This window comes from Zalophus californianus, chromosome 2 (assembly GCF_009762305.2).
Source record: "Zalophus californianus isolate mZalCal1 chromosome 2, mZalCal1.pri.v2, whole genome shotgun sequence".
Taxonomy (NCBI): Eukaryota; Metazoa; Chordata; class Mammalia; order Carnivora; family Otariidae; genus Zalophus; species Zalophus californianus.
In genome coordinates, this window is record NC_045596.1 from 203,102,745 (window position 1) to 203,118,275 (window position 15,531).

Sequence of the window (15,531 nt, forward strand, 5' to 3'; positions counted from 1 at the left end):
TGCTTCTCTGTTCAGAGAGTTGTTGCTACTCTCTTCTTGATCTCCTGTTGAGTTCGTAGGTGTTCAGAATGGTTTGATCCCTATTCAGCTGAATTCCTGAGATCAGATGAAATCCAGATCTCCTACTCCTTCGCCATCTTGCTCCCAGTCCGAGAAGAAAATTTTAATGTCTAAGTCAGTTTTTTAACTCATAATCAACTGTCAGAAATATTGAGACAACTGTACTAAGGAAAGTAGAAAAATTTTTTTAAATTTCAGGAGTGGTAGCTCCTATAAAAGCTATTGCCAGCTTCATTATGTAGTAATTGTTTACTAATAAGAATTGGATATTAAGACATTTCAAAATAGTTTAAAGTAATCATATATAGACCATCATTTAAGTTGGAGGGATTTTTTTTCTGAGCTAATTATAATACTATGAATAGAAAATTTCAAAATTAATTTTCATACCAAATTAGATAGCTACCCTGAAAAAAGATATAAATGCTTTAAAAAAAACAAGAAATTATTTATTAATTTTAAAACACTTTGATAAAGATTTAAAATAGAAATACGATACAATCCATTAATTCCACTACTCGGTATTTACCCAAAGAAAGTGAAAACACTGTCTCAAAGATATATGCCCACCTATGTTTTTTTTCTTCTTTTTTCAGTTTTCTTAAAAAAAATTTATTGTTATGTTAATCACCGTACATTACATCATCAGTTTTGGATGTAGTGTTCCATGATTCATTGTTTGTGAATAACATCCAGTGCTCCACGCAGAACGTGCCCTTTTTAATACCCATCACCAGGCTAACCCATCCTCCCAGCCCCCTCCGCTCTAGAACCCTCAGTTTGTTTTTCAGAGTCCATTGTCTTTCATGGTGGGTCTCCCCCTCCGATTTTCCCCCCTTCATTCTTCCCCTCCTGCTATCTACTTCTTTCTTTTCTTAACATATATTGCATTATTTGTTTCAGAAGTACAGATCTGTGATTCAACAGTCTTGCACAATTCAAAGCACTCGCCATAGCACATACCCTCCCCAATGTCTATCACCCAGCCACCCCATCCCTCCCACCCCCCCACCACTCCAGCAACACTCAGTTTGTTTCCTGAGATTAAGAATACCTCATATCAGTGAGGTCATATGATACATGTCTTTCTCTGATTGACTTATTTCACTCAGCATAACACCCTCCAGTTCCATCCACGTCATTGTAAATGGCAGGATCTCATTCCTTTTGATGGCTGCATAATATTCCATTGTGTATATATACCACATCTTCTTTATCCATTCATCTGTCGATGGACATCTTGGCTCTTTCCACAGTTTGGCTATTGTGGACATTGCTGCTATAAATATTGGGGTGCATGTTCCCCTTCAGATCCCTACATTTGTATCTTTGTGGTAAATACCCAGTAGTATGCACACCTATGTTTATCGTAGCATTTTTTATAGTAGCCAAGATATGGAAGCAACCTGTCAATCAATAGATGAATGGGCAAAGAAGATGTGATATATACATATGAATATTACTCAGCCATAAAAAAGGGTGAGATCTTGCCATTTGCTACACCATGAATGGACCTATAGGATATAGTGCTCAGTGAAATAAATCAGAAAAAGGCAAATACTATGTGATTTTACTTCTATGTGGAATTTAAAAAACAAAACAAATGAATAAATGAAAAAAAAGCAGAAACATAATCATAAATACAGAGAACTGATGGTTTCCAGAGGGGAAGAGGGTGTAGGAATGGGCGAAATGGGTAAGGGGAGTGGGAAGTATAGGCTTCCAGTTGTGGAATGAATAGTCGGGATGAAAGGTACAAGGAAGAGTATATAGTCAATAGTATTGTAATAGCATTATATGGTCACAGATGGTAGGTACATTTGTGGTGAGCATAGCATAAAGGATAGACTTTTGGAATCACTATGTGGTTCACCTGAAACTACTGTAACATTACATATCAACTATACTTCAATAAAAAAGGAAAAAAACTTTGAAAAAAATAAAAATAAATTCAATTAGCCAACACACAGAACATTACTAGTTTCAGATGTAGAGTTCAGTAATTCATCAGTTGCATATAACACACAGTGTTCATCACATTACATGCCCTCCTTAATGTCCATCACCCAGTTACCCATCCCCCACCCACCTCCCCTCTAGCAACCCTCAGTTTCTTTCCCATAGTTAAGAATATCTCATGGTTTCTCTCCCTCTCTGATTTCTTCCCATTCCATTTTTCCCTCCCTTCCCCATGATCCTCTGTGCTATTTCTTATATTCCTCATATGAGTGAAACCATATGATAATCGTCCTCTGATTGACTTATTTTGCTCAGCATATACCCTCCAGTTCCATCCATGCTGAGGTAAATGGTAAGCATTTATCCTTTCTGATGCCCGAGTAATACACACACACACACACACATACACACACACACACACACACACACACAAAACATCTTCTTTATCCATTCATCTGTCCATGGATATCCAGGCTCTTTCCATAGTTTGGCTATTTGGACATTGCTACTATAAATTTATTGACAGACAAAAGCAGGAACATAAGCAGGGTGAGTGGGAGGGGGAGAAGCAGGCTTCCCGATGAGCAGGGAGCCCAATGTGGGGCTCGATGCCAGGACCCTGGGATCATAACCTGAACTGAAGGCAGATGCTTATTGACAGCCACCCAGGTACCCCAAGTATGCGTTTTTCAAGCCCCACATGGAATATTTGTAAAATTTGACTGTACATTGGACCATTAAAAGTTTTAACAAATTCAAAGGATTGAAACCATTCAATATAATTGTTAGTCATCAACAACAAAAAATAGGGTAATGTAGAAAGTCCTAAATAAATATATATACTTATTGGGAATTAAGGACTACCTTTCTAAATAATGCATGAGTTAATATAATATTGCATTGAAGATTAGGAAACTTTTTTTTAACTGAGTCAAAATTTTTATTGGTGAAATCCATAATAATGGCATATGGATGTCACTGAATTATGATGCATTAATGGAAAATATTTTTTATTATGTTATGTTAATCACCATACAGTACATCATTAGTTTTTGATATAGTGATCCATGATTCATTGTTTTTGTATAGCATCCAGTGCTCCATGCAATATGTGCCCTCCTTAATACCCATCACTGGGCTAACCCATCCACACCTCCCCTCTAAAATACTCTGTTTCTCTGAGTCCATAGTCTCTCATGGTTTGTGTCCCCCTCTGATTTCCCCCCCTTCATCTTTCCCTTCCTTCTCCTAATGTCCTCCATGCTATTCTTTATGTTCCACAAATAAATGAAACCATATGATAATTGAAAATTAGGAAACATTTTGGAGATTGATCTAAGATGGCGACTGTGGAACTGGAAACCACCCCTACTCCTAATTCCCCGCCTACAGAAGAAGAAAACAGAATCTAATCAGGAGGTTGTTAACCCTGGGTTAACCCCCCTTTACAGAACAGATGGATACTCTAGTTTTTTAAAAATGATAAAAGCAAAACTTGGCAAGCAAACCTTTGGCTGATCTTTAAGTTTGATACTGTTGAAGACTTTTGGACTTTGTACAACCACATCCAGTTGTCCAGTAATTTAATGCCTGGCTGTAACTACTCACTTTTTAAGGATGGTATTGAGCCTATGTGGGAAGAAAAGAAAAACAAACGAGGAGGATGATGGCTAATTACATTGAACAAGCAGCAGAGATGAAGTGGGCTGGATCCATTTTGGTTAGAGACACTGCTGTGACTTATTGGAGAATCTTTTGATGACTACAGTGATGATGTATGTGGAGCTGTTGTTGATGTTAGAGCTAAAGGTGATAAGATAGCAATATGGACTCCTGAATGTGAAAACAGAGAGGCTGTTACACATATAGGGAGGGTATACAAGGAAACGTTAGGACTTCCTCCAAAGATAATGATTGGTTATCAGTCCCATGCAGACACAGCTACTAAGAGTGGCTCCACCACTAAAAATAGGTTTGTTGTTTAAGAAGACACCTTCTGAGTATTCTCATAGGAGACTGCGTCAAGCAATCGAGATATGGGAACTGAACCAAAGCCTCTTCAAAAGCAGAGTGGACTGCATTTAAATTTAATTTCCATCTAAATGTTGCTAAGATATAAGAGAAGTCTCATTCGCCTTTGTTTTGTACTTCTGTGTTCATATATATATATATATATATATATATATATATATATATTAATTTTGGCTAGAGTGTCCACTATCCCAATCAAAGAATTACAGTACACATCATCCCCAGAATCCATAAATGTGTTCCTGGCCCACTCTGTAATAGCTTAGTAGAATTACCATTATAAACATATTTTACCTATCCACAATATTCAAAAAAGAACTTGCATTTCTATACCTTACAGGAAAAAAATTCTGTTTATGTTCCATTGTATGTATTCTGTTTATGTTCCAGGAGCATGTTTTGCTAGTTTGAAAGAGTATGATGAATATAGTTTTCTAGCAATTTTCTTTGTTTCTTTTTACAGCATTTTCTTTGCCGTACTCTTGCTGATGGCTGCTAGATTTTAATTTATTTGGTTCCCTACATGATAATATTAGTGATTCTGACTTCAGTTTTTCATTTGTTTTGCTTTTATTTTTTTCCTTATGTAACATTGGTGAAGGATCTAAGAATATGACACAAAGGTGGAATAAATGTTAATTTTGTGAATTTTTTGGTAATTTTTTTTGTAACTACAAAGCTTTGCCACAAATTTATGCATTTCATTCAAATCAGTGATCTATGTTTGTGTGATTTCCTAAACATAATTGTGGATTATAAAAAATGTAACATCATAATTACATTCCTAATTAGAATTAGTATGTCTGGTTTTGTATCTTTATAATGTATTTTAACACTTTGTATTACTTAGGTTATTTTGCTTTGTTTAAAAAATGGCTCAAGTAGAAAATTGGTCCCATTCATATTGACAGTGTACAAAACTATAAATAAAATGTGTACAATGAATTCTTTTAGACAAATAAAAGGAAAATTAGGAAACATTTTGAAATGAGAGATAAATGACAACATTTCAAAGTTATTGGATACTGTTACAACTGTGCTCAAGAGGAATTTATAACCTAAACACATATGCTAGAATTGAAAAAAAAACCCAAAAAATTTACAATGTAAATATCCATCTCAATTAGGTTACACAGGAAGAGAATAGCAAGCTTAAAGACAGTACAAGGTTTGAAAGAATAAATATAAAGACAGAAAACAATAAAATAGAAAATAGACATACAATAGTAAGGTTAACAAAGTGAAGTTCTGATTCTTTCAGACTTCCAGTGATGGAATGAATGTCACAGGAGTGAGTAAAAGGCACGGCATCAGGCGTGTAGTCAATGATACTGTACCAGTGATGAATGGACAGTAGCAGCTGCGCTCCCAGTGAGCACAGCACAATGTACAAACCTGTCAGTCACTATGCTGTATACCTTACACTAACGGAACTTTGTGTATCAACTATACTAAAAAAAAAGTTAATAAATTTACACACCCTGGCAAGACTGATCAATGATAGTGAGAGAAGGCACAGATACCGAATATCAGGAATGAAGAAAGGTCTGCACTGACGTTTCTGCTCACAGGCAGACATGCAGTTTGCTTCCAGGAGTCCCAGAGAAGCAGGGTGGCAAGTGGTGTGTGGGGCAGTAGCAGGGGAACGCCCCCAGCTCCTCAAGCGCCTGAGCAGGTCTGACTCCCTCCTCTGAGCAGGAGACAGGTGACCAAATGAGAGATCACAGAATCCGTCTCTCTCAAAAATGGCAACAGTGGAAATGGGGGCTTCCTTACATTCTCTTAATTGGAACCCCGTGGAAGTGTAACGTACAATGAAAGAAATAAATGTATCACTGATTTGACAGAAATTTTACCATGATGATTATAAAAATAAAAGCTACAGAGAATGAAAACAAATCCATGAGGAATTCTGAGCTTTTTAACAAGGTTGATGATGGTCAGATGATGCCCAGGTGGAACAACATCACATACTGACAAAACTCAGAGGAAACACTACTGTCAGAAGAAGATGGTGAAATTGTCAGAAAGGCAGAGATTGATGGAAACGGAAAAGTCCGTAATAAAGAACTAACAGAGATGGTGATTTGAAAATAAAGTACTTTCAACTCATCCTCCTTCCCATTAGGATAAAACTAAATCTTTTACTTACCTCTTACAAAATAATTTCTATCCAAACACAAGCTAGCTTCACGAATTATTTGACTAGTGCCCTATCCCCAACTGATCAAGCTAAAATGAGTCTTACAGTGCTTTAAATATAAGAGAGCACGCAGCGGACTCTAAAATTATGTTTACTAATAAATATTACACTATTGATCTGGCCAGTTTTTCATGCCCACATTTAACAGTTGAGTCTAGTTGGGCAGTTTATTTAAAAATGAAAAAAAAGTATCCAAATAAATTATTTAATTTGTTAGTATAAAAGTTCATATCTAAAAACAAAATAAATGAGATAAAAAGAGTTCAGGATCTGCCTGGGTGGCTTAGTTATTAAGCATCTGCCTTTGGCTCAGGTCATGATCTCAGGGTCCTGGGATCAAGCCCCATATCAGGCTCCCTGTTCAACGGGAAACCTGCTTCTCCCTCTCCCACTCCCCTGCTTGTGTTCCTTCTCTCACTGTGTGTCTCTCTGTCAAATAAATAAATAAAATCTTAAAAAAAATGAATGTAACACTTTTTGTATAATGGTTTCTTTACACCTCAGTGTGTGTTGAGCACTACTGATGATCTTTAAGCTTGTCTGGTATGCCTACTCAGTGTTGGATTACCATTGTCTGCTCTGAACAATAAGAAACTAAAATTTATATCATTTCCAAATTGTATATGTTATTCTTTTCCCCCAACGAAAAAATATAAAGCACCATTATGAACTTCTTTATGTCAGCTCTTTTGAAAATTTTCATAAAACAACAAAACCTAACTTACCAAAGTTGAAAGAAGAATAAAAAGAAAAGCTGGACAGTCAGGCATTCATCATTGTACATGACATGAATTCACTCTGTAATTATAACTTTTCCTACAAAGAAAATTCAGGTGGTTTTACTGGATGGTTTTACTAGCTGGTTTTACTGGTAGATTCCATCAAAATTTAAAATAAAATATTGTCAATCTTATGAAATTCTTCCAGAGAATAGAAAAAATAAGAAGTAACCTTTATTTTCATTTATTATTTTTTTTGGAGTGGGGAGGAGACAGAGGGAGAGAATCCTAAGCAGGCTCCATGCCTAGCACAGAGCCAGATGCTGGACTTGATCTCACGACCCTGTGATCGTGACCTGAGTGAAATCAAGAGTTGGACACTTAACCAACTGAGCCACCCAGGTGCCCCAGAAGTATCCTTTAAACATTAAATAAGGCTATTATAGCATTCATATAAAAGTCAACAAGAGTAGTACAAGAAACAAAACTTACAGGCCTATATCAATCATGAGCATCAAAATAAAAATCTTATAAAATAGGATAACGTTGATTCCAGTGAAAATACATATCATGGCTAAATTTGCCTTCTATCAGGTATATAAAGGTGACTAATAGTAAAACTCAATCAGTGTATTTTATCACGTAGACATAAAAGAAAGATAAATTATATATACTGATAGGTGTAGAAAAAGTGATAAATTCAATGTTTATTCATTATAAAAAACACAATTCATGGAAATCTAGGAATAAGAGAGAGCATCCTTAAAATGATAGAAAATGTCTACATAAAACCTACTGAATACATGGTTCTTAATAATAAAATGCTGACAGACAAGGATTTCTGCTAACAATACTTCTTTTCTATATTATACTGAAGTATAAATTAAAATAAGAAAAGCACCCAACATCTTAAAAATTAGATAGGCAATTACTCAAAAACTCTTTGAAAATCTAGGGCAAAAAGTCTAAAATACTATTGAGTGTAAATTAAAAAGATAAAAATGGAGAGATAAACCATATTTATCCCTTTATGCTTTGGAAAGTTTAATATTTTAATGATGTCACCTTTTCCCCAAATTTGTATAGATTCAATTCGAAGTCTCAACGTTTTTGTGGAATCTGAAAACAATAAAATTTGTATGGGAAAATAAAATAAAATAAAATTTATATGGCAATACACATGGCCACAAATAACTAAGACACTCTACAACTACATGTTCCAATGTTGTCCACTAGCTACATGTTTAAATTTCAAGGGAACCGTGAAGAGAGGGAAATTCTCTTGCACTGTTGGTGTGAATGCAAACTGGTGCAGCCACTCTGGAAAACAGTATGGAGTTTCCTCAAGACGTTAGAAATAGAACTACCCTATGACCCAGAAATTGCACTACTATTTACCCCAAAGATACAGATGTAGTGAAAAGAAGGGGCATATGCACCCTAATGGTCATGGAAGCAATGTCCACCATAGCCAAACTATGGGAAGAGCCAGGATGTCCACTGATAGATGAATGCATAAAGATGTGGTTCCTATATACAATGGAATATTATTCAGCCATCAGAAAAGATGAATACCTACCATTTGCATCGACATGGATGGAACTGGAGAGAATTATGCTAAGTGAAATAAGTTGAGCAGAGAAAGACAAATACCATATGATTTCACTGATATGTGGAATTTAAGAAGCAAAAAAGATGCACACAGTGGGGAAACACATTGATGGTCACCAGAGGGGAGGTGGGTGGGGGATGGGGGAAACAGGTGGTGGGGAGTACAGAGTACAGTTGTGATGAGCACTGGGTGATGTATAGAAGTGATGAATCACCAAACTGTACACCTGAAACTAATATTACACTGTATGTTTAACTAACTTGAATTTAAATAAAAACTTAAAAAAAGATTTACATAAATTAAAGGTATGTGCTTTTGGTTAGAGAGACATTAAAATATATCAGTTTCCCCCCAAAAATTTATAAGTTGAATGCGGTGAACTTAACAAACTTCTGAAGATTGTATTAAAGTAGTATTTTCACAGTTTTCTAGGTTATTTTTGGGAAAAAAAAAAACTTTTAAAGGGGAGAATTGGTGAACGTGACATTAAGATATAGTATAAGGCCTATTAATAGACAGGTTCCTGGTGCAAAAACAAACAAAAATCCCATGGGACAGAGATCTCAGAGACAGACCTAGTATCTGCATGGAGACCTAATGTGTACTCAGCATGACACTACAATAATGGGAAAGCTTGGTAGTACTTTGGAAAGACCAGATCATTAAATATAGAAAAATAAAATTAGATTTCTAACTTCCACTCTGTAAAAAAGATGAACTCTGTGAAAAGAATGGATTAAGAAACAAAAATTTAAAATTTGAAAACTATAAAGTTAATATAAAAAGTATAAGAGAATAATATTTGTGACCTCACAGTGAGGAAAAACTTAAGCCTCAAAATGCACAAACCATAACCTGAGAACTACGGAATTTTATCATGACTAATTAAGGATTTATTTCTATGAAAGACATTATAGAAAAAGTTAATGCACGGATGGTAGATTATTAGAAGTTATTTGCAAAAGCTAAACTTTATAAGTAACTGATGAGAGCCCACATAAATAAGGAACTCATACAAGTGAATAAGACAAAGGCAGGAAACTTAATGGAGAATATGTACAAGGGATAGACATAGGCAGATTGATAGAAGAGCAAGTCTAAATTTGACAAAGTAGTCCCCCTTACGGAGATGTTCAAAATTGCTAGTAATCTGAGTAATGCAAATTAAAACAATACCAGTCACATGTGAAAACTGGGTGGCTGGCAGTTTTAGAAGCACAAAGGGCAGAAACGCGCCCCCGTGCCCCACCACCTGGAGGCGAGGATTGGGAGACCTGCTGAGGAGCGCACAACCCAGGCCGCTGCAGTTTATAGCAGCACAGACAGAAATGGAGATAATGTGGCCTGGAGAGCTCACTGAAGAACTGTGATCTCTCTGCTCTGAGGCAGAGGGTTGGAAATGGTCTCTTCTGCTCTGACTCTCAGAAGAGACATGGAAAACCCCTAGGGAAATCTGCCAGAGAACAAAAGCCCCCCAAAACCAGTTTTCACTGAGCGCGTCCCCTGCCACAGGGGCAGGGCAACTCTGCCCAAACAGGGTTGACTGAGTAGCAGTGCAGCAGGCCCCTCCCCCAGAAGACAGGCTGGGGAAACAAGAGGCCAGCAACCTTAAGGTCCCTAGAAAACAGGTGCATCTTGCTTGGGTTCTGGTCAATAATTTGGACTCTATACATTCCCTCAACCACCCCTCAACAGAATGACTAGGAGGAGGAACCCCCAAAATAGGAAAAACTCAGAGATTATAATTTATGCCACAGATTTACAAATGGATTCAGATATAACCAAGATGTCAGAGATGGAATTCAGGTTAGCATTTGTGAAGACAATAGTTAGAATGGAGAAATCAATTAATGGCAACACAGAGTCTCTAAGGGCAGACAAGAAAGCTGAATGGGCAGAACTTAAAAATGCTATCAATGACATCCAATCTAATCTAGATAATCTAGCAGCTTGGGAAAGTGAGGCAGAAGAATGAATTAATGACCCGGAAGACAATTTAACAGATAAAAAGGGAAAAGAGGAGGCCAGGGAAGAACAACTCAGAATCAATGAAAATAGAATCAGAGAAATAAGTGACACTGTGAAACGTTCCAATGTCAGAATTATTGGAATCCCAGAGGGGGTGGAGAGAGAGAGAGGACTATAAAATATATTTGAGCAAATTGAAGCTGAGAACTTCCCTAATCTGGGGAATGAAACAAACATTCATGTCCTAGAGGCAGAGAGGACCCCTCCCAAGATCAAGGAAAACAGGCCAACACTCCAGCATGTAATAGTAAAAGTTGCAAATCTTAGAACCAAGGAAACCATCTTAAGGGCAGTTAGGGGGAAGAGATTCCTTATGTACAGAGGGAGGAACATCAGAATAACGTCAGACCTATCCACACAAACCTGGCAAGCCAGAAAGGTCTGGCAAGGCATATTCAGGGTACTAAACGAGAAGAACATGCAGCGAAGAATACTTTATCTGGCAAGGCTGTCATTTAGAATGGATGGGGAGATGCAGAGCTTCCAAGACCTGCAGAAGCTGAAAGAATATGTGACCACTAAGCTGGCCCTGCAAGAAATATTAAGGGGGGCTGTATAAAAGGAGAAAGACCCCGAGTGATATACAACAGAAATTTACAGGGACAATCTATAGAAACAAGGACTTCACAGGCAATATGATAACAATAAATTCCTATCTTTCAATAATCACTCTCAACATGAACGGCTAAATGCTCCCATAAAACGGCACAGGGTTGCAGATTGGATAAAAAGACAGGACCCATCCATATGCTGTCTACAAGAGACTCATTTTGAACCTGAAGATACATCCAGACTGAAAGTAAAGGGATGGAGATCCATCTCCCATGCCAACGGACCTCAAAGGAAAGCTGGGGTGGCAATTCTCATATCAGACAAATTAAATTTTAAGCTAAAGACTGTAGCTAGAGACACAGAAGGACACTATATCATTCTTAAAGGGTCTATCCAACAAGAAGATCTAACAATTGTAAATATCTACATCCCCAACATGGAGCAGCCATCTACATAAGCCAATTGTTAACCAAAATAAAGAGTCATATTGATAACAATATGTTAATTGTAGGAGACCTCAATTCTCCACTCTCAGCAATAGACAGATCATCCAAGCAGAAAATCAACAAATAAACAAGAGCTTTGAATGACACACTGGACAAGATGGACCTCATAGATACATACAGAACATTCCACCTAAAACAACAGAATACTCATTCTTCTTGAGCGCACATGGAACTTTCTCCAGAATAGACCACATACTGGGTCACAAATCAGGTCTCAACCGATACCAAAAGATTGAGATTATTCCCTGCATATTCTCAGACCATAATCCTTTAAAACTGGAACTCAATCACAACAAAAAATTTGGAAGATATTCAAACACTTGGAAGCTAAAGACCACTCTGCTCAAGAATGTTTGGGTCAACCAGGAAATCAAAGAAGAACTTAAACATTTCATGGAAACCAATGAGAACAAAAACACATTGGTCCAAAACCTATGGGATACTGCAAAGGCAGTCCTAAGGGGGAAATATATAGCCATCCAAGCCTCACTCAAAAAAAAAAAAAAAAAAAAAGAAAAACTCCGAATTCACTGAATAACTTTACACCTTAAAGAAATAGAGAAAAAGCAACAAATGATGCCTAAGCCATGCATTAGAAGAGAAATAATTAAGATTAGACAAGAAACACAGTAGATCAGATCAATGAAACTAGAAGCTGGTTCTTTGAAAGAATTCACAAGATCGATAAACCACTGGCCAGACTTATCCAAAAGAAAAGAGAAAGGGCCCAAATTAATAAAATTATGAATGAAAGGGGAGAAATCACGACTAACACCAAGGAAATAGAAACAATTATTAGAAATTATTATCAACAACTATATGCCAATAAACTGAGCAATCTGGATGAAATGGATGCCTTCCTGGAAACCTATAAACTCCCAAGACTGAAGCAGGAAGAAATTGACACCTTGAATAGGCCAATAACCAGTAATGAGATTGAAGCAGTGATCAAAAACCTCCCAAAATACAAGAGTCCAGAACCTGATGGATTCCCTGGGAAATTCTACCAAACATTCAAAGAAGAAAAAACACCTATACTCCTGAAGCTGTTTCAAAATATATAAACAGAAGGAAGGCTTCCAGACTCATTCTATGAGGCCAGCATTACCTTAATCCCCAAACCAGGCAAAGACCCCATCATAAAGGAGAATTTCAGACCAATATCCCTGATGAATATGGATTTCAAAATCCTCAACAAAATCCTAGCTAATAGGATCCAACAATACATTAAAAGGATCATCCACCATGACCAAGTGGGATTTATCCCCGGGATGCAAGGGTGGTCAACATTTGCAAATCAATCAATGTGATAGAACACATTAATAAGAGAGAGAGAAGAACCATATGGTCCTCTCAATTGATGCAGAACAAGGATTTGGCAAAATACAGCATCCTTTCCTAATTAAAACTATTCAGAGTATAGGGATGGAGGGAACATTCCTCAAGTTCATAAAATCCATCTATGAAAAACCCACAGGAAATATCCTCAATGGGGAAAAGCTGAGAGTCTTTCCCTTAAGATCAGGAACATGTCAAGGATGCCCACTCTCACACCACTATTGTTCAAAATAGTACTAGAAGTCCTAGCAACAGCAATCAGACAACACAAAGAAATAAAAGGTATTCAAATTGGCAAAGAAGACGTCAAACTCTCTCTCTTCGCAGATGAAGAAGATGTGGTCCATATATACAATGGAATATTACTCAGCCGTCAGAAAGGATGAATACCCAACTTTCACATCAGCATGGATGGGACTGGAGGAGATGATGCTCAGTGAAATAAGTCAAGCAGAGAAAGTCATTATCATATGGTTTCACTTATTTGTGGAACATAAGGAATAGCCTGGAGGACATCAGGAGAAGGAAGGGAAAAATGAAGGGGGGGAAACGGAGGAGAGATGAACCATGAGAGACTATGGACTCTGAGAAACAAACTGAGGGTTTTAGAGGGGAGGGGGTTGGGGGGATGGGTTAGCCAAGTGATGGGTATTAAGGAGGGCACATACTGTAAGGAGCACTGGGTGTTATAAGAAACCAATGAATTGTGGATCACCACATCAAAAACTAATGATGTATTGTATGGTGATTAACATAACACAATAAAATAAAATTAAAACAATACCGACCCACCATGTCACCTACACCAGATCTGTGAATATTGGGAAGCTAGATAATGCCAAGCAGTATAAGAAAATATGAGGCACAGGAACCTTGCATGCTGTTGTGCGTGGCACAGGTGCAATTGGGGAAAATAGTAGAATTTTGAAGATCAATTTTGTGTAACTTACAATTTGTAAAAGCTATTTTTGCTTTGTGCTAGCTTTACTGTGCTGTCAGAGAAGTCTCCTCTGACTCAAGGTATGTCCAGGCCAGGTGATTGTCCTAAGAATCTTAGCATTATCTTTAGCTTCCTAGAGTGATAACTTTTCTGATACATAATGATGGGACAGATGACAGAATGATGAAATTATAAAGTCATCATTGTTGCATTAGGAACTAAATTGTTTTGAAAATAGCTTAAGGTAATAACTTGTGGATTGGGAGGGAGAACACTCATGGCAAAAGGAGAAGTGGTCTCCAGATATTTCTGTGCCTCAATTCTATTGAAAAGCTTTTTAGCAACCCACATCAATACACTGTCTTATGGGATGTTAAGATATATGTCTTTGTTTCAGCTGAGATCTCTAAGCCAACTAGCAAATTTACCCAAAGCAAGATCCTAGATCACCAACTTATTCATAACCTGCAAAGAAGTGGATATTTAATGAACTCATTCTGTGGCTGAAAAGTTAATCTGTGCATGAACTTTCCTTGGTGAGACTGGTGTGCTATATAAGCTTCCCCAGCTCTACAAGGAAATGAGGATGCTTCTCCTTAAGTCAGTAGAGATAAAGAGATCCAGTGAGAGAGTTTGATCATATGCCGGGAATTTTAGAGTCTAAGGACTGATATATCGGCTGTGGCAAAGCAACAAGAAACTATTGAACTGCATCCCCTCTGATGGTGGGGAAAGGGTGCAAGATGTTTCTCAGTGGTCAGCTGTGGGCCAAGAGGAGCAGTTCTGACTCCTCATGAGACTTCCTGAAGCAGAGCTATAATGGTACTAGAGCTGCTGGAGGACAGCCAGATGCTCAGGAGCTGAGGCAGGAACCTGGGAGCGAGTCTCAGGACCTGTGTTCAATGTCCCAGAGGTGTGTCTCCAAGGCCCTGGAAACAGCCCGGCAAGACATGGGAATCATCTGCATCGAGGGTCATCCTGGTGCCCACTCCAATCTGTGCACTGGCCTCTAGGGATCGAGGAGGCATTCAGGTAGAGACCCCTCATGCAGAGTCTCCAGGGGCCATTATTATCTGCTGCTTCTTTGTGCTCATAAAAGGAGCCCCACATCAGGTTCTAAGAGTCTGAATGGTAATCTCTGCTCCTCTGGCATAGTTTCAATCACAGATGAGTAAGTATTTTCTAATTGCGCAGCTAGAGCTCCGCTTCTCTTGGAGATAGACTTTTCCCTGCTTTACTCTGTGAGAAAGATGGGTGGGAAAGGGGAGTATGATTGTTACAGGATTTCTATTCCTTTAGTACCTGAGGTTCTTGGGCATGCCACTTGGAAGAATGAAGAGGTAGAGCAGGTGAAGAGTGGTGGGCAGCAAAGCAAAATTTATTGAGCCATAGTACAAAGCTTCTGGAGAAGGAAGGACCCCAGAGGGTTGCCATTTTGGCATTTAAATCTAGGGGTTGTTATAAGCTCTTTTGTGGAACTATTTTAAGCAACCAGAGTGTGGGCCTCTTGCAGATTGGCTGCTAAGGCATGCCAATCAGGGTTTTGATCATGCACTGTCTATCTATCAGGTTAATGTTTAGTG

At 37.8% G+C, this 15,531-nt stretch overlaps 1 pseudogene; it reads left to right on the forward strand.

Annotated features, from left to right (window-relative positions):
• Positions 1-3,359: 3,359 nt before the first annotated feature.
• On the forward strand, positions 3,360-4,004 carry LOC113925327 (annotated as a pseudogene).
• Positions 4,005-15,531: the final 11,527 nt, after the last annotated feature.